The sequence below is a fragment of the Leopardus geoffroyi genome, chromosome B1 (genome assembly GCF_018350155.1).
Source record: "Leopardus geoffroyi isolate Oge1 chromosome B1, O.geoffroyi_Oge1_pat1.0, whole genome shotgun sequence".
Taxonomy (NCBI): Eukaryota; Metazoa; Chordata; class Mammalia; order Carnivora; family Felidae; genus Leopardus; species Leopardus geoffroyi.
In genome coordinates this window covers 92,028,761-92,049,000 of record NC_059327.1, presented here as the reverse complement: position 1 = coordinate 92,049,000, position 20,240 = coordinate 92,028,761, and positions in this window count along the sequence as shown.

The following is a 20,240-nucleotide window of genomic DNA, read 5'->3' as shown; positions in this document are numbered from 1 at the left end:
AAGCTTCAACTTTGAAAATATGTTTAATTATATTAAACATTAAACAAAACCCAAAATGTACTGTGTGTATAAGTATTTTATATTTATTATATAGATATTTGCGTATCCACTGTGTCAAATTAATTTCATCACATTCATTATTTGTATATTTCACGATGACTTTTGAGTATATGGTAATATTTCTTAGAACTTGGGCCCATTAGACAGCAAAGACCATATTCGTCATGCTCATAAGTAAGTAATATGTTGGCAATTTCATACATGAGTAGTTAATTTCATGATGCAATAATATTTCTATCTGTAAGACTCTCTCCCTTTCTATAGAAATAGGAAAAAGATTAAAATAACACAGACAATTTTTTAAACTGTATCTATTTTACACATATATATTCATAGCTTCTTTCTTGATTGAGCAATTCATCTATACTATTTAAGATATAACAGGTGAAGGATCCTTCTCCCATACCTTCCTCCCATCCTTCCCTCACCCAAGTCTCCTATCCATAGATGACAATTATTCATGATTCTTCCTTTGGTATTTCAGGACTATACAAGGCTATACATACTATCAATATATTACACATTTATTGCCTTATATTTATGTACATATATACACATATACAAACAATAGATGGAAAAAATAATATATCCATATATATTTCTTCCCTTCATTTTATACAGTTATTAGGAAGCTAACATACTTTACACATAAATCTGTGTCTTACTTCTTGAATCTAATAGTATACAGTGGAAATAACTTTATATTAGTTTTGATATCCATTGTTTTATTAGATGTGAAACAATATTCCATGGAACAGATAGGTCTTATTTAATAACCAGGCCACTGGTAATTATTTACCTCATTTCAATTAATTTTCTCTTATAAATAACACAAAATGAATTAAATTGAATGTAAACAATTTCTTAAAAGTGCAATATATCTTCAGAATAAATTTCTAGAAATGGAAATGGTAGTATGAAGGGTAGTTTGATTTTTCATTTTGCCTGTATTACTTAAAATAATGATAGAGAGTTTTATTTGAAATTTGAATTTAAAGGGCACCTAGGTGGCTCAGTTGGTTAAGCATCTGATTTCAGCTCAGGTCATGATCTTGCGGTTTGTGAGTTCAAGCCTGCATTGGATTCCATGCTGACAGTGCAGAGCCTGCACTGAGATTCTCTCTCTCTCCCTCTCTCTCTGCTCCTCCCCCACGCTCTCTCTCTCCCTCTTTCTTCCTCTCGCTCAAAATAAATAAATAAACTTAAAAAAAAGAAACTTGAATTTAAGAAATGATTACCTATGTCAAATGTGCTGCATAGCTGAACTAGTTAGATATTTCAAAATACTGCTCTTGAAATTTTACTTTGGATTATAAATTATTAGGTATTGCAAGAAATATTTGCCTTGCCAGTGTTAGAAAAATAGTGTGCAGATCATTTGCAAATATGCTTAAATACTACAAAGTTCTGTCCGTACATAAATAAAATTAGTTTTGCTCATTAACTTGACAAACCTCAATAATACAATTCAAAATAATTTTTTGAGCCATCTTCTACAGAGTTGAGATGAAATTGAAGTACTTTTCAATATTTCATCAGTTACTTCATTCTGAAGAGAAAGGAAATAACATTTTTTTCAAGTGACTTCTGAAAAAGGGAACATAACAAAATCCGTTATTTCAACACCTATAGTCACTTTATGAAGTTCTAATGATAATGAGGTTGTTTATGATTTTTATCCAAATAAAGCTATGTGGTCTAGTTTTTCTTTCTAAGCCTGGAGCATAATGAAGAACTTTAATGTTCCATCAAGGGCAAATAGATGGTGAATATGAAGTGATAGTTCACGCTTGCAAAGAAATGTCTCTTTAGATGATGTCTTGGAAAGAATCACAGGAAATTGCCATGGGAAAACATTCGAACAAACATCTGAGAGATCTGTTATGTGGAATAGCTGTATAACACACTTGTGATGATAATTTTGGAAATTTATTACTGGACACAAATATTCAGAGATTGCTTGATCAAGCTTATGTCTATGAAATTTAGTTTGGTAAGCTCGCTTTCTTCTCAGGAAGGAAATGCTGCTTTTGACTCTAAAAGATAATACAATTGTTATGTCTCTAATTAAATTGCCAAAGTGTTGTCTGTGATTTGTCTTGGCTTTCAGTTTATTATAAAAATAAATGGTTTCATTGATATAAAATGTTCCCACTGACATATACGGATATGGCAAAATGAAAAAATAAAAGTTAAAATGATCTAATAATAAACAAACTGATATTAATTTTGTCATGGAAGATGCAATTCAGCACAGTTAACAATAAATCTACTGTATGCCTATTTTTAATTTTTGGATGACCAAACATAGCTGAATACATAAAATCTTTAGTTATGTATATTCCATAGATAGAGAAAAGTGAAAAAAATATTGAGAAGAACATTCTTTTTTTGTTTGTTTTAACTTCTCATTTAGAAATGATTGACTTCAACCTTACGGAGGAACTTCAGAAATCAAAGAATGTCTATATATCCATTACTGACACTCACTCAATCATTAACATTTTCCCCCAGTATGAGTGCTTCCTCTCCCTCTCTCCCTTTCACCCTTCCATGTATATAAGTTTATAAATGACTATACTTACCATTATTTTTTCTTACTTGATAATAGATTGCAGACATGGGGTATTCTGTTATTTAATTACCTTTTTTATAGTCAAGATATTTTCTTCAAACAAGATGGGGTGGTTAGCCAAAGGAAAATATAAACAACGTAAAACTTCAGGTAGTGCAAAAATCTGTATTTGGGGGAAATTACTACCCATGTCACGAATTCAGTCTCTGGCAATTGCACACGTCCATCGACATGTGACAGGCTGCACTTTTGTTGTTTCTTCTTTAGGTAGTATTTTAAACAAATATTAACCTTGGGCCAAATGCTTAAGATAAATTTGATTGATAGTGAATTAAATAGTTTTATGCTAGATTTATTGCTGGAATATGAGTACATTAGGATTAATTTGCTTTTAAGAATGAATTAAAGGGAAACCTGGGTGGCTCAGTTGGTTGGTTAAGCGTCCAATGTGGGCTCAGGTCACGATCTCATGGTTGGGAGGTTCGAGCCCCGCATCGGGCTCTGTGCTGACAGCTCAGAGCCTGGAGCCTGCTTCAGATTCTGTGTCTGCCTCTTTCTCTGTCCCTCCCCTGCTCACACTGTCTATCAATCTCAAAAAAAAAAAAAAAAAAGAATTAAAAAAACTGCAATATATTGAATGAAGGACAAATGGTATGTGCAAAATAAAGTTTGTGAAAAACTATGAAAATCTGGTGATAATGAGACGGTTTATTATCTTTATTCAAATAAACTTATGTGCCCTTTTTTGAGTTTTAGATGAAATTTGTTACCTTTCTGAAGTTTGGGAAACTTAAGGTGATCCTTACCAAAGAGTTCCAGACAGTGCTTCTTTGCTTATTTATTTATTTATTTATTTATTTATTATTTATTTATTTTGCCATTTGGATTTGATTTTCTTTCAACTGGATATTCATAGTGTTTACCCATTTTCATTCAAATTGCATACCATTTTCTTGTTTGCTTGAAGGAGCAGTTTGTGTAACACATGTATGACTTTTAGCCATGTGCATTGGAATTTTCTGAAATTTATGATTTGTCTACTGGCATAATGTATCTTTGCTAGAATGTTTTTCATAGATAAATGTTTATTTTTTAATATTTATTAATTTCCAGTCTAAATTAAAGAAATCTTTTCATTTGGTTATTTGTATAAGGTTTCCAGATTTTCTTTTAAAATATTTGTTTTTGCTTTTACCATTTTAAGCCTTTAAACTATTTAAAATATATTTTAAATATAAGTATGCTATAATTTTCTTTAGCTAGCTAGTTATTTAAGCACCATTAAAATACATTATTTTCTTATCAATAGCTCTATAACTATACTTTGAAATAATGCAGTAAATTCACTCCATTTTTTATATTAATTTGAACTTGTATTGAAACAAATTAGTCTACACCATTCTTCTCCCTCATCTTTTAGTATATTTAAATATGTAATGTTTAATATATTTCAATACACAGTTTTTCACTTAACCTTGAAAATGTTTAATCAAATTCCAAAACAAATTCTGTAGGGACAATAACTGAATTTACTAACATAGTATGTCTTCTCATGCAATAATATATTATTTTTTCATTTATTCAAATGTTTTATACTTGAAATTAAAAACATAAATTTGGTTGTCTCTCTTGTTGAACTCCTAATCATTTTATGTCTTGTTGACATTTCGAATAAAATATTTTCTCTTTCACCTTGGATGTTTATTGGTACAATAAAGTTTGGATTTTAAACATTCTTTGTATCTAGCAATCCCATCAACTTTCTTTATTCTACTAGTCTTTAAAATTTTGTTTTTAAGTATATAACAAGTCATGAGCAAAAGTACCATCTTTTCAAATATATATGCATATTCTTAATTTAATTTTCTCACTACATTGAGTACTGAATTAAATGTATTGAATAATAATAGTGAACCCAAATTATGGGACATACTGCACAGCAATGCTTGAACTCTGATACCCTGTTCAATGTCAGTACCATAAAGACAAAAAAGACCAGAGAATTATTACAGATTAAAGTGATGAATGCATGATCTGAGTGGAATAAATGACAGAAAAAATTGCTATAGAAGATATTATTGGAAAATGTGGCAACATTTGAACATAGATTGTATGTAACATAATACTGAAGTAGCTTCCTTGTATTTTACTCACAAATATATAAATATAGAGGGTGACAAAGTAAATGTAGCAAAATGTGAACAAATGATGAATCTCTGTGAGCATTAATGGAAATCCTTTGCAATTATCTTGTAATTTTTCTGTATATATGGAATTATATTTAAAATAAAAGTATAAAAATAATGGTGAGACGCAGACATCCTGTTTATTTCCTGATGTTAATTGAATTTGTTTTAGTGCTTTCACATTTAATAAAATATTTTTGTAAAGTCTGTAAATTATAAAAAGTCTATTATGAATATTTGTTGAATTTTATAATTTTTTTTTTCAAAACCATTATTGAATGACTCTAAGATGTGTTGGAATGTGTTAATAGACTTCCTGAAGCCACTCTTTCATTCCTGAACTAACCCCTAACTGAGCAATGTATTTGATGGATACACAAGAAACAAGTTGAAAATTTGAGTAGACTGAGTGCCTTAAGATAATTTGAAAAGGCAATTGAAAACATAGCTTTCAATAGTACTTAGGATTAAACGGGTTCACTCTTTTAACATAAAAAAAAAAATCGGATTACTCCATGCTATTAAAACTGTGTTTTTAGTTGTAAAAGAGGAAAACTGTCTTTTCCATTTAAAATACTAAATATAATGGCACTTGGATGGTTCAGTGGGATTTCAGCTCAGGTACTGATCTCACGTGTCATAAGATCTAGCCTGTGTCATGCTCCACATGCTTAAGATTTTCTCTCTCTCCTCCTCTTCCCCTCCCTTGCTCACGCATGCCCCACCCCCCTCTTGGTCTCTCTCTCCAAAAAAAAATAAATAAAATAATATACCAAATATAAGAACAATTTATTAACTAACTAAATAGCTAAAAAAATAAATAGCTAACTAACTAAAGAGCAAAACATGTCTATTGAGAAAACATGTCAAAATCTTTATTGACACAAGTATATTAACAGAAGATTTGGAGAGTCCAGCCTGTCTGATGGTTTCTGTGAGTCACCCAGGGTGTGTTCAGTGGAGGTCATGGTAGCTGAGGTTGGATAAGCAGGACTAGCAAGAAGTCAGGATGGCTAACTGGTTAGCTTCCTATATGGTTCCTTACATACCCATACAGCTTAAAGAATCTGAATAGAAAACTTTAAAGTTTAGTTAATATCTTATCTGGCAGATGTGAAAGGAAGTCCGAGGGGGTGATGTGACCTGTCACAGTCCTCTACCACAGTAAATACTAGAAGCTCTTTGGAGGTATTACTTGTGCATACAGAAAAGGTACCTGCTTGTTTACTGAATGGAAATAAAATACAGGTGCTGAAGTTCTCTTATAATGCTCTAATACACCCAAATTTGACAGTGACATAGAAGTGGGGAATCACTTGTGGAATCCACTGAAGAGTGGAGGCGCAGGCTAGATTGTTTGTAGTGATCTTGTTTGGATACAACTACATGGATTCTTGGCTGCTGTGGATACCCTGTGGTATCCACGGCAGCTACGTGGCCCTGATCCAGATGTCCGCCTTACAATTTTTGTGAATGGCACTCCAGAGTTGGGCAAGACATACTCATTCCCATAGGTTACCATAGAAATCTGCCTCCTGGAGCAGTGAAACAAACAGACCCTGCCCTCGATGTGGTTACAATCTATCACTTTCATCTTATTTCCAGTCAAATAGATCTAGAGTGGCAAACTCCAAATTGCCTAAACTATTAGTTTATTTGGATTTAAAAAAAAAAAAAAAAACTACTACACTTTATGTAAATATACTCATAAGTTTGATATTCATTTCATTACCAATCACCGTATGGAACCTCTTTTTTAATTCTAGTCAATGTGTATACACACCTACATTTGATCATATACTGTGTACATTATTTATTTGAAGAATTATGAATGAATATTGAATGAATAGCATTTGAAACTTAGATTAGGTTTCCTTTTTTTGTCCTAATTTCTTGCCTTTATAAAGAAAATATGTTTTTCTTCTTTGACATTGATAATGTTTATACTTTTTAAGTTGTACTAAGTTTTGAACCTAACAGATTGTGTTGTGTATTATGCTATTTTCTCTATTTCTAATTATTTTATAAATAAGAATGTTTTTATTAAGTAGTTTAGAGAAATATTTTAATTTTTACCTTTATTTCATTGTGTTAATATTATAGATGATATTGTTTCTTATTTTGTAAATTCTTCAGTTTTTTTCTTTTTGATGTTTTATTAGCATATCACATGCACTAAAAACGGTATATATCAGCTTTATTAAATTTATCAAATATTTTATATTTGTACACCTCCAAAATATTTTATGATGTTATATTTAACCGTTTTATCTCTCAAGGACATAGAATTATGATCATTTCCTACAGGTATTTTCCTTCTGTTTTGTTTTCCTTTTTACTTAAAAATATTTTATATACTTAGATACTATACAATTTAGCTTCTGATAGTTTATTGAGTTAGTGTATATTTGCATGATCTTTAACATTCCCATTCCACTTTTTTTTTTTTTTAAGAATGTGCCTGGTATATAACATGGCATTGGGTTATACTTTTAGTCCTAATGTTTTCCTTATTCCTGTCTAGTGTTGGTATACTTCGAGATCTGTTCCCATCTTTTGCAGATGGTATTTCTGTGCCATGAGATTTCTTCTCTTGGTTTAAATCTATCTGCCTTTGCCTTGCAAACATTTCTTTGTAATTCCTGGTCTATCACATAACCTCTTCTTCAGCACTTTTATTTATTTTTTTAATGTGCTCCTAAATCATCCTTTTCATTTCTAACGAGAAAGAAAATACGTATACTTAGCCTACCAGTTTGAGGCAACAAACAACAGATTGCTGTCTCTTTCCATGCATTTGAACTGTCTTTGACGAAATTGAATTAAATGAACTTCATGTCTTTCAGGTTGAGCTCTGAAGGCATCAAGTTTAAGCTGAAAATATAATTGGAAAAACTTCTTTGGATCATGAGACAGTAGACGGAATATTAAGATTATAAACTATTGTGTCTACTTTGCTATGGACACAGATTTCTCCATAGTATGAATGAATGGGCTTATTTCACTGCATGCAATTCTACTTGGAGAAATTTGCATTTAATGCTTCCAGAATTTCATGATATTTAAGGGATGTTTAAGGATACTATCATATCCTTCCAACTGATGTGTTAAAATCAGCTTGAGATTTTAATCATATGGGAAAGAAGCTGGTAAATGCTAGGAATATGGCATCCATAGTAAATGCATTTGTAGGCAGGGGAATAATAAAAATATTTAAAATTGCATGTGGCACGGAATCAACTATTTAACATGGGAAATTGAGTAATCAGAAAAGCAGCTGAACACAATACAGGTATTCCTACAACAATGCATACTGGCTGATGATTAATTTTGAATTTATAAAAATTTATAATAATTCTGGACTTATGGGAAAAAATGTTAGAAAAAGTGAAACACTGCCATTTTCTAAATGCTATTGTTTTTTACTGGGGATGTTCTAAAGTAAGTGGCTAACTTAAAAGCAAACATTCACTTCTCTAGGAGTTGGTGCAAAGCCAAGGCAATTTTAAGTGGACAGACAAGCAGAATTCAATGTCTTTTAATTAGGCTACATAGGTAAAATTTATTTCTAAAGGCTAGAAAAATAAAAGAAAAACAATGGTCTCACAAAGAGAAAGTTGCAGCTTTAAAATTTAATCCGGTCTGAGTTGAATATAGAACTACTATTCATTTTAGAAATCAATCACCATTCCCTTTTATACCATAAAGTAAACTGTTTTGTAGAATTTAATAGGATTAAACTATTGATTCCATCTATACAATGCTAGCTGGCATTGCATACCTATGAACTATGGCCTATTATGTTACTGAGCACACGAGAAAAGGGATTAGTCTGTGAAACAACAAGCAGGTTTCATGTCTCCATACAATGTTCGCATACCTGTTAATTCAGTAGTCATTTTGTGTTAGTAAATGTCAACCAATAAAAAACAAAACAAAACAAAACAAGAAAGTGGTCTGTTCTAATCCTTGAAGCATCTGGCTACGCTTATTTGAAAACCTCAGTTTGGGTCCCTATTCAAAATTCAGGCATTGGATATGAAAGAATAGTGTTTGTTAGTCTGTTTGTTTTCTTCACAAAGATGAACGTATTATTGAATCCTTGATTTCAACTGCACATGATTTCAATAACTTCTGTAGGGTCTTCTTGAAAATCATTTAATCAGAACAGATGCTAATATCTAGCTATTTAGTCTAGCTTATTTTCAATTGAAATCAGGGGAAAAGTGATGATATTCCAGTGAGAGGGTGGGAGAGGAAAGAAGCTGTAATTATCACTACAAATCCCTCTGCTGCCAATAATTATGAATATGTGAAAATAATTTCCTGGAGATTTATGTATATGAATATATAAATTAACTGCTAAACAGGTAAATTTCAAAGTGTTCATACCTAAAATCATTTGCTTCTTTTTTTTTAAGTTTATTTATTTATTTTCAGAGAGAGAGTGCAAGTGGGGAAGTGGAAGGGGGTGAGAGAGACAGTATCCCAAGAAATCTGTGTGCTTTCAGTGCAGAGCCTGACATGGGACTTGAACTCATGAATCGTGAGATCATGACTTGAACCAAAATCGAGAGTCAGACGCTTAACCAAATGAGCTACCCAGGCACCCCTGAAATTATTTGCTTTTTACCTCAGTTCTTCGTGTCATGGACTTTCCTCTGCTTTATTTTTATTTTGTAGGTACTGTCAGTCATGAGAAACTTAACTTTCACAAAATTTCAGTTAAAATACAGATATAGGGGCGCCTGGGTGGCGCAGTCGGTTAAGCGTCCGACTTCAGCCAGGTCACGATCTCGCGGTCCGTGAGTTCGAGCTCCGTGTCAGGCTCTGGGCTGATGGCTCGGAGCCTGGAGCCTGTTTCCGATTCTGTGTCTCCCTCTCTCTCTGCCCCTCCCCCATTCATGCTCTGTCTCTCTCTGTCCCCAAAAAATAAATAAACGTTGAAAAAAAAAATAAATAAAATACAGATATATGTAAGTATTCGAACAACATTGTGTAAATAGCAAAGAGCTTTATAATTGCTTTAAGAAATTTTCACAATCTTTAATTTAATAGTTAATTTTTGAAATAGTAAAAAAAAAGTAAATAAAGTTACACCAGTAGAGGACACTTTTCAAAATTGTACTTTGTATACCATTGCTCAAATGTCTGCAACGTTAACACTCATTGCATCTGAATTGCTTTTCTCCTCCATTTGAGATCTTAGCAAAGTAGCTATGCTTCACTATCTTTCTTATCCGTGGATGCTCATAGTCATAGATAAGAACCTCAGAAGTATAAATCATCTTTAATTGGGGCCTAATCCTAAAATTTCAAATTTTCTAAACTAAATCTTCTTAGGAAAATAACTTCTTTGGCATGATAAACTGAGTAATGTTCCCCACCCACCTCAACATATCAACATCCTAATCCTGGAAACTTGTGAACATACCTTATGTGGCTAAAGGGACTTTGAATACATGATTAAATTAAGGATTTTGAGATGGGGAGATTAGGGTGGATTATCTAGGTTGGCTCTATGTGTAATTACAGACAGATGTCCTTGTGAGAGGGAGGAAGAGGGAGATTTGACTATAATGGTAAAGGCAAGGAAGCAGAAGTTGGAGCAGAGAGTTGTACACTGAAGACAGAAGAAATTACTATAAGCCAATAGGGATGGCCGACAGAAGTTAAAAAAGACAAGGAAATAGATTCTTCCCTGGAACCCCCAGAAGAAAACATCCCTGCTTATACATTGATATTAACTCCAGAAAACTCTGTTTGGACTTCTTACCTCCAGAATTTTAAGAGAATAAATCTGTGTTGTTTGTGTCACTAAGGTTTTCTGGTAATATGTTACCGCAGCAATGATACATTGATGTACTTATTTCTAGTGTGATTATCGCTCTACACATTTACCTTTGATAATGTACAAACAGAAAAGACTGCATTTCAAAATGTGTCAACCTCTACCATTTATAAAATGAAAGTCAATGTATCAGTCCAATTCTACTGAGAAGCAGACACTAAGATTAAGTTAGAAGTGGAAGAGATTCATTGGGCATAAAGTCTGTGAAGACAAAGGAGAAAGGGAGTCCTAGTAGGAAGAATCTACAAATCTGTGATGCAGGTTTGATATCTATGAAAATACAGAGGTACACAAGAAATATTGAGTAGGAAGAGCTACTGATGCAATTTTGAGAAAGTCTCACTCATGCCAAGAAGGAACCCCAGAGAAGATGGTCTATTGGAGAAGCTCTGTGTTGAGCAGAAACAAGGGCCTTAGCACAGCACCTCACCCAGTCATTAGCTCAAACTCTCCAGAAGGGGTGTGTTCTTGGGCTAAAAGACCGTGGCAGATTCTAAAAGTATTGTCACTGTGATTGCCAGCTGATTACAATCCTTATAGCAGTTTTCTTTTGCAGGGATATCCATGTGGAACATGTCCATGGTTGCCACAGTCAATTTAGCAGTAACTGAAGCTCATTATTACTGTTTATGAAATAGGAAGTGTTGGCTCTTGAAGATCATGGAGATAAACATGAAGGGATAAACATAAAAGTTTTAGGGGCTTTGCATATTTATTTAGGGTAAGAGCCAATTCTGGTATTCAATAATATGCAAAGCCATTGCATGTCAATTAAATGCCTACAATATCAATATCTGTTACCCAGGCATTGCTGTTTTTCCTTTACTTGGAAAACTTAATGAATGTAGGTGTGCTTTGTATTCCCTGTCTCGTCCATGGACACACGTTGTCACAGGCTAGAACCTCTCAAGCTTGAGTAATCTTCAAGTTTCCCAAACTGTATTTTCTTGGGGTATACTTCACTATACTCTACCTCAGCGATACGAACGCTATCTAAAACTTAAAGGCTGAATGTATATGCTACAATGGCTTTTTAAAATTGTAAATGTATTCTATTTATGGTTTCCTTGATTTAATGTCAAGCCTCAAGGGACACTACTATTTTGTCAATGATTTCTGGGGTGAATGTCAATAAAACAAAACCATGTGGGGAGAACAGCGGATTCTTTTCTTCCATCAGCTACTCGGTTTTTGCACCAAGAGTCAATTTTCATGCTTGCCTTTCCTTCGTCCCCCCTTTCACTACAGCAAACAAGCCACATTTTCTTAACACTCTTTCATTCACTAGTACAATATAATCCAGTATGTTACTAAATATGGATGACTAATGGTTATTAAAAATAAGTTATAAACTTTCCAAATTTATATCTTCATTATTTCTCCTAGGCATTTTTAAATGCCTGAAAACCTTAGATTGGATGGCTGATATAAATACTTCTTTGAGAAATTTGAAATTATTTGATACATGCATTCTAAAAAAATCAATATACCTTCAAATTTATTTGCACCACCATTCATCTTTATTTTTTTTATCCATTCCTAAAATGAGGTAATATTCTCTGTTTCAAGGCCAGTACATCTAACTGGGCATTAATCTTCTGTCTCTTCCACTTATCTTCTTTTATACAAGACTTCACTCTGAACAAATGAAATAAAACCAAAAGCCTCATTTCATTCCATGTCTCCTAACAGCTACTGTCTGACATCTCTCTCCGTCTTCTTTACTAAATTTCTTCAAAGAATTGTCTAAATTCACTTCTCACAAAAAAAATGGAACAGGGTTTTCATTGACAAAAAGCTACTCTGACTTTTCTCTCTGAGGCTGATGTCTGTTGCCACATTCAATGTTTATCTACCTTTTTCTTGCCATAGGTATCAGTGATTACTCTCCTCTTTCCCGCTTTTCTTAACACTCTTTTTTCCCCTATACATTTACCGCTATTCCTTCTATTATCTCCTTTTACTCCACCTATACCTTCTCTGTTTCCTTCTTCTTCTTCTTCTTCTTCTTCTTCTTCTTCTTCTTCTTCTTCTTCTCCTCCTCCTCCTCCTCCTCCTCCTCCTCCTCCTCCTCCTCCTTCTTCGTCTTCTTCGTCTTCTTCCTTCAAAAAATTCCATTCTCCTGGGTCCTGGTGGCTGGGGGTTAAGCATCTGACCTTTAACTTCAGCTAAGGTCATGATCTCAGGGTTCCAGAGTTAGAGCACCGCATCGGACTTCCAGCTGAGAATGTGGAGAGTGCTCTCTCTCTCTAAATAAACTTAAAAGGAAACCCTCCATTTACCCTCCATTCTCAGGTGACTATTGTGATCCCTTTGTTCTTGTTTACAGGGACATAAACAAGGGATATTTCACTCTCTTTTGTCTCACTACTGACTGATAAAAGAAAGACTAAGATATTTCTATTATTTAGTCCAAACTTCTTCCTGACTTAAGTATCTATTATATATCTTCTCGATAAATATTCCACAAAAAAACTCAAATTGAAAATTTTCAAATTTGAACTCATCATCTTCTCTTATTAAATCTATTCCTAAAAAAATTAATAAATAAATCTATTCCTCCATTTGTGTTCTTTATCTCAGTTGATAACACACCAGTTATCTAAACAATCATGGACATTTTGACTTGCCCCTCTTTTAACCCATATACTAAAACTATTTGCTAAATCTTGTTGCCATAATCTTTTAAATGTTTACTGTATTCTTTTAAATGTTTACTGTATTTAAATGTTTAATGTATTTAAATGTTTTCTGTATTTGTATTCTTCTCTATCTCTAATTTCTAATGACATCTAAACACTGAATGAAAAATAAAGTTGTAATGTTCTTTTCTAAATTTTCTCTTTAAAAAAATTAAATCTTTATTTATTTTTGAGAAAGAGAGAGACAGAGTATGAGCAGGGGAGGAACAGAGAAAGAGGGAGACACAGAATCTGAAGCAGGCTCTGGGCTCTGAGCTGTCATCACAGAGCCCCATGCAGGGCTCGAACCCACGAACTGCAAAATCATGACCTAAGCAGAAGTTGGATGCTTAACTGACTGAACCACCCAGGCACCCCAATTTTCTCTTCCTTTTATTTGGAAACACATTATCCAGTCCTGTGCCAGTGCTAGTGTTAGAGGAGGCAGTTAGTTAGGTTTTAATAGGATGCCTAGAGGCCAACCAACAAAGGGAGAGTCAGGATTAGCTATTGGGAAAGTTAAAAACTTGTCTTGCCAGCACTCCAGAAACAAACCACAAGAATCTGGATCAAACCAGACAGGCCAGAATGCGACCAAGTAAGGCAGAAAAGGCTTGAAACCTTGTTTCCAAGAAATCCCCACCTTAAGCAATGAATATTCCACCTCCTAGTTAACAACTGTTAATAAAAGATAAGGACCCCTGGGCAGAGCTCTCTCTTCCTAGCTCTTTCTCTGTCTCTCTCTGTCTCTCTCTCTGTCTCTCTCTCTGTCTCTCTCTCTGTCTCTCTCTCTCTCTCTCTCTCCCTCTCTCTCTTTCTCAGAGTTCACCTACTAACACATCTCAAGAATGTACATTCACTTTAATAAACCCCTGCTTATGTTCCTCATATGCTGTGTTGTGTCTGTCCTTGAATTCTTTCTCTTGAAGAGACAAGAGCCTTCTGTAACATCTTTGGGACTGGCTGGGAAAAAGCCTTGGGACAGGGGTCTCCCCAGTCCACCCGGTAACACTAGAATAGAATAATCCCTCTTTTTGTCTTACCTAATGCAACTTCTAAGTTACCAGACTTGCCTTTTTTTTTTTTTTTTTTTTTTTCATGGCAGGATAGTGAGGAATGACTTGGCCTAGTCCAATGTTCCTCAAACTTGTATAGTATTTAGATCTCTTATAAAGGAATGCATTTCTCTTATACCCTAGAGTTGATTCAAATTGTTTTCTTAACTATGTAGAAACAACAGTGAGTATAAACCCTATTGTTTACAGCTATTATTTATCTAACCAAAATAGATGGAAAATTAATTATAAAGAAAAATTATAAAATGATATCATTAAAAACAACAGTATGAATATAATGGTATGAGTGATTTTTTTCTTCTGAAATAATATTATCTGAATGGCTATGAATCTTTTGAAGTTAACATGCCTAGACTGCTTTGTGCTAAATGAGCATTCCATTCCTTCACTGCCACTTTTCTTTTTTCTTCCTCCCCCCCTCCCTCCCTCCCTTCTTTCTTCCTTCCTCTTTCTTTCTTTCTTTCTTTCTTTCTTTCTTTCTTTCTTTCTTTCTTTCTTTCTTTCTTTCTTTTTCTTTCTTTCCTTCCTTCGGTGAAGTGAGTATCTTTATTATGTGAAGTAAAAAAAAAAAAAAAGTAAGAAAAAGTAATAGAAAATGTCATGGCCACTCTCTTTCTGACCCTGGATTAACAGCATATGACTTACAGAGCAGAAGTTGTTATCAAGGCAGTAAATTCTGCAAGAGAAGCATACTGTCTCTGAGCAAGTATTGAGTGGTTGGGCGGTTCACTTCTATTGCAGACTGAGCCAGAACAATTATGATATTGATGATATTAGCTTCATGGATAGAATAGAACTGCATTTTGTGTTATAGACATATTTTGTAGATGAGAAAACAGACTCAGGGAAGTCTAGTAAATGTCACATTTTCTTCTTTCACTAAACTTTGTGAAACAGGTGTCTAAATTCACTGCCTTTCTACCTCTCTCTCCTCTCCTCTGTCTCTCTATCTCTTTTGACCTCCTCCCCAGACTTCTCTCACCCTCCTACTTCCTGACTCTGGCAACCACCAATCTGTTTTCTGTTCTGTGAGAGCTGGTTTTTACATTTGTTTTTGGTTTTGTGTTTATTTATTTATTTTTTTTAGATTTCACATATGTAAGAGAAATTGTATTTGTCTTTGTCTGTCTGATTTATTTCACTTTGCATAATGCCCTCGAGGTCTATTCATGTTGTTATAAATATCAAGATTTCATTTTTTATGGCTCAAAAGATTCCATTATATGTATGTGTGTGTATAATATATATACACATCTACCATGTATATATACTGCAATTTATTCATCCGTCCGTAAATGGACAAATGCACACTTAGGTTGTTTCCCTATCTTATCGATTGTAAATAATGCTGCAATGAGAACTGGGGAGTGAATGTCTTTTTGAGTTCATGGTTTTATTTTCTTTGGATAAATACTCAGACGTGGAATTACTGGATCATATGGCAATTCTATTTTTCATTTTTTGAGGAAGTTTCATAGTGTTATGCATTGTTGCTGCACCAATTGACATTCCCACCAGCAGTGCATAAGCATTCCCTTTTCTTCACACCACACCAACCCTTTTTACTTCTTGTCTTTTTGATAATAGCCATTCTAATCTATGTGAAGTGGTATTTCATTATGGCTTTGATCTGCATTTCCCTGATGATTAATGATGTTGAACATCTTTTCATGTACCTTTTGGTCATCTGCATGTTTTCTTTGGGAAAATGTTTAGATCCTCTGCCCGTTTTTAAATTGGATTTTTTTTTTTTTTTGCTGTTGATTTGTACCAGCTTTTTGTATATTTTGAGTATTCGTCCCTTATCAGATATATAAATGGTAAGAAATAATTTCTCACATTTCATAGGTTACCCTTTCATTTTGCTTATGGTTTCCTTTGTTGTTCAGAAGCGTTTTAATTTTTACTTTTTATGTTTTATTTTTGTTTATGTTTTTATTTATTTATGTATTATTTTTATTTTTTTAAGTTTATTTATTAATTTTGAGAGAGAGAGAGAGAGGGGGGGGAGACCATGAGCAGGGGAGGGACAGAGAGAGAGGGAGAGAGAGAATCCACAGCATACTCCACACCATCAGCACAGAGCCTGGTGTGGGCTCAAACTCATGAACCATGAGATCATGACCTGGGCCGAAACCAAGAGTCAGGTGCTTAACTCTCTGAGCCACCCAGGTGCCCCGGTTTATGTTTTTAAAGAATGAGCTATTAGCTTCCTTGATGTTTTTTATTGCCTTTTTAGTCTCTATTTTATTTATTTCCGATCTATTCTTTGTTATTTCTTTTCTTCTACTAACTTTGAGCTTTGTTCTTTTCTGTCTAGTTCCTTAAGGTGCAAATTAAGTTGTTTATTTCAGACTTCCCCTTATTCTTGAGGTAGGCATTTTTTGTTACGAACGTCCCTCTTAGAAATGCGTATCTTGCATTCCAAGTTTTGGAAGGGTACGTTTCCATTTTCATTTTTCTCAAGGCATTTTTTTTAACTTCTCTTTTGACTTCTTCCTTGAATCATTGGTTGTTCAGTAACATGTTGTTTAATCTCCACATATTTTTGAACTTTCCAGTTTTCTTCAGGTAATTAATTTGTGATTTCGTATCATTGTGATTGGAAAGAATGTTTAATAAAATTTTCGTCCTTTTAAACTTATTAACTTATTTTGTTGTCTGACATATGATCTAACCTGGAAAGTCTTTCATCTGCACTTGAGAAGAATGTGTATTTTGTTGCCTTTGAATGGAATATTCTATGTGCTTGCTTTGGCAGCACACTTACCGAATGGAATAGTCTGTATACGTCTGTTAACTCTATCCAACCTAATCTGTTATTTAAGGCCAGTGTCTCCTTATTAATTTTATCTCTGGATGATCTATCCATTGATATAAGAATCGTCCTTAAAATTTCCTGTTATTATTGCACTGCTGTCTTTTTCTCCTTTTATATCTGTTAATATTTGCTTTACATATTTTAGATGCTTCTATGGTGAGTACATAAATATCTATAACTGGTGATATCCTCTCATTGGATTTACCCCTTTAGTATTATGTAACACTCATCTTTGTCTCTTATACAACCTGTTTCAAAGGCTATTTTGTCTGGCATTAAGTTTAGCTCCTCCAGCTTTCTTTTGGATTTCATTGGCATGCAATATCTTTTTTCCATTCTTCACTTTCAGTCTGTGTGCGATCTCACAACTAAAATAGGTCTCTCGTAGGCAGCATATAAGTGGGTCTTATTTTTTTTTTAATATACATTCAGTCACTATGTTTTTTGAGTGAGAATTTAGCCTATTTACAGTTAAGAATATATTTATAAATATGAACTTATTGCCTTACTGTTCATTGTTTACTCTCTGTATTATAGCTTCTATCAATTTTATTAGGAAATATGACTCATTTCCATGTCCTCTTTTCATCCGTATTATCACTGACATAGCACAGGTACTCATCACCCTTTGCTGGCACTGTTTGCAAGAACATGTCAACTAATTCCCTTTTCTAAAGACTTCTGTTTATCAATTCTCTTCACATAAGAACTACAGGTATCTGTCTAAATGGAATGTCATTTACTTAAGATCCATTAGTCAATCACTTAGCTTAAGAGGTAGTGTCCACATTCTTCAATCTAGCATATCAACTCTTGTACGAAGTGGCAATTTTTTTAATGGCTCCATCCTCCACTTAACCATGTCACTCAGTGATTATTATTTTTCATAATTTTGTTCATATTCGCTATTATAATGTACATCTGTTCCTCCCGAGGAATAGAACCAAATATATATATGAGCTAGAAAGATATATATATATACGTGTATATATATATATATATATATATATATACACGTATATATATAATAGAGAGGAGAGAGAAAGAGAGCTTTATTTTAAGGAATTGGTTCATGCCATTGTGTGGGTTGACAAGTCTGAAATCTGGCCGGCAAGCTGGCAGTCTGGAGATTCAGGTAAGATTTGATGTTATATTTTTGAAACAAAAGGTTGGAAACAGGCAAAATTTCTATGTTGTAGTCTGGAGGCAGAATTCCCTCTTTGAAAAATCTGACTTTGCACTGTATATCTGCACCTGATTGAATGAGACTCATGCACATTATGGAGGGTAATCTCCTTTGCTTAAACTCACCTGAGTTGTAAAATTAATCACATCTAGGGGCGCCTGGGTGGCGGAGTCGGTTAAGCGCCGACTTCAGCCAGGTCACAATCTCGCGGTCTGTGAGTTCGAGCCCCGCGTCGGGCTCTGGGCTGATGGCTCAGAGCCTGGAGCCTGTTTCTGATTCTGTGTCTCCCTCTCTCTCTGCCCCTCCCCCGTTCATGCTCTGTCTCTCTCTGTCCCAAAAAAATAAATATAAAAAATGTTGAAAAAAAAATTAAAAAAAATTAATCACATCTAAAAAATACTTACAGAAATATCGAGACAAATGTATGACCAAACTACTGGTCACCATAGTCTAACAAAGTCTATACATAAAATCAACCATCACTTATGATAAATATCCTGTTTGTTCTCTCATGTGCTTGTATAGTTTTTATTTCCTTTCAAAATACAGCTGCTGGGAGTCTAATATGACAACTCTAAACTGTGTTTGTTGGCCCTAATCAATAAAACACTGTTTTAGCATTATTTGTCAAGATCTTCCTTTACCAGAATACCATGATTTTGCCTTCAAAGTTTAACATTAATGGTGAAAAAATAAGCTAGTATTGGACATGGAGGTGTTAATCATGTGATGAAAAGACAGAGGCACCACGGATTTCAAAGGTTGAACTACTGTAATGATCTACAATGGGTGAAGTCAGTCATTATCACAGCACCTAATCCAAGATAACAACACTAAAAGTCGGATGAAAGAGTTTCAAAGTTCTATTTGGGAGATCATATTTAACCACAATGTCTAGATGTCTAAACATGTGAATGACAACTAAATAGTCTAGCTCTATGAATCTGTAGACAGACATTCAAAATATAAAGACATTTTTCATTTAATGCCAAATAGTCAACATTGCATATGTAATGATTGGAATAGGAAATATGAAATGTGTTGGTTCAAAGCTGCTCAATAAAAGGAAATAATAAATATAAAGGTGAAAGTCATAGAGAATTAGAGGAAAATCAATATTTGGGGTGCATAATTTTACTGCAAAGGACCAGATAGGCTAGTAGATTTTCCAGGCCACATACAGTCTCTCTCAAGTATTCTCTTTGATTTTTTTTTCTTTTCTACAACATTTTAAAATATAAGTAATATTCTTACCTCACGCGCCAAACAAAAGTAGGCTTCTGTCAGATTTATCTTCAATGTGTAGCTCTTAAGTAATTACATAATTCTTTAAGAGACATGCAATGACAAGAGATGTCTCCTCACTCTTTCAAGTGTATTTATAACCTAGTCCTTTCTTTCCTGTATTACATAGGATTTGGCTATGGGTAATATAAAAATCTAAAATAAGGGAGGCATACCAAAGATAGAAATTTATTTCCCTCATGTAAACTTCAGAGGCACAAATCCAAGTCTGATCCACAAACTTTTTTATGGAACCAGACTCCTTCAAATTTACCAGTCTACTCTCATTCTCTTGGTTCAAGGTGGAAGCTGTGTCCTCAGGTGGATGAAGGAGAAACAAAAAGATGTGAAAGTGACAGCATCAGATGTATAATCTAAAGAAGTGTTCAAGAAAGCTTCTGTAAAACACTTATGTTTGTATCTGTTTTGTGAGAATTTACTCATGGGAGTATATCTAGCTGCAAGGAAAGTAGTTGTCCTTATGCTGAATAGCAGTGTATCCAGTTAAATTTTCTGTTTT